This window comes from Alligator sinensis, unplaced genomic scaffold, assembly GCF_000455745.1.
Source record: "Alligator sinensis unplaced genomic scaffold, ASM45574v1 scaffold159_2, whole genome shotgun sequence".
Lineage (NCBI taxonomy): Eukaryota > Metazoa > Chordata > Crocodylia > Alligatoridae > Alligator > Alligator sinensis.
In genome coordinates this window covers 2,401,136-2,402,117 of record NW_005841992.1, presented here as the reverse complement: position 1 = coordinate 2,402,117, position 982 = coordinate 2,401,136, and the positions used below count along the sequence as shown (strand labels likewise).

The 982-nt window shown below is 45.9% G+C and overlaps 1 long non-coding RNA gene across 1 annotated transcript in view; it reads right to left on the bottom strand.

The window, feature by feature from the left end:
- The window catches only part of LOC102382625, a 60,522-nt gene extending 60,367 nt beyond the window's left edge, over positions 1 to 155 (bottom strand). The window contains exon 1 of the long non-coding RNA XR_323569.2: positions 99 to 155. This is a non-coding gene — a long non-coding RNA (uncharacterized LOC102382625). The remainder of the gene's footprint in view (positions 1 to 98) is intronic.
- Positions 156 to 982: the final 827 nt, after the last annotated feature.

Here is a 982-nt window from a genome sequence, read left to right as displayed (position 1 = left end):
GAGAGCCCCACCAGACCACCCACTCCCGGCAGGGTGCAGTTTCAGGTCATGCCCAGGACCAGGAGCCTCCTTGCCATCCCCTTACAGCTCCCCCTTACCTCCAAGTCATTCACATCAGCCCTACAGCCAGGCAATGTTACTGCCTGGCCTCCTGCAGCCAAACTGCCCTGTTTATATAGGCAGCCCATGCCTCAAAATGGCTGCCCTCATCAGGCACCTGGAGGCTGCCAGCTCCAGGTCCTTAAAGTGGCAGACACACCCTGTGCTCTGCCACAGTTAGGATGGCCAAAATCTGGAACCAGCTTCCCAGGGAAGTGGTCCTCGCCCCCTACCTTGGGCGGATTCAAGAGAAGGCTGGATGATCACCTGCCTGGGGTCTTGTGAACCCAGCATTCATTCCTGCCTGTGGCAGGGGGTCAGGCTAGATGATCCATTCAGGTGCCTCCTGACCCTAGCTACTATGAAACCATGAAGATATTTACTTTTCTCTATCTGAAACGATGTTCCCCACTGTTTTCTTGCAGTCCTACTCTTGCCCTGTGTCCCTGTGTCATCTTCTTTCTCACTTACCTTCTTCCATTTGTATCTTTGATCTTTTGAGACCTAGGTGATAAAAGATGAGGAAGAGAAATAATTAAGAAATTATTTGTATGACCTGTGAAATAGAAAGGCACGTATCCTGTTTCTGAAGGAATTGTCATAAATATTCTTATTCTGCCACAGCTGAAGTAACTGCTTCTGTTTTTCCAAGAAATTTTTTAGCATATCAATTCAGGGTATTTGAATTGACAAATATCTATAAGTGTTAGCTTGGCACAGTACTTAGGCACCACTTATAATGATTATAATATGATTCTTCTTAACACCATGCTTATAGGGGTCAAAGAGGGACCTGATAGATTCCATCTGAAGATGAAGTTAAGCAAGGGGAAATTGAGGCTGAATATAATATGAAATAATATCTCAAGGGAAATGGTAGAAG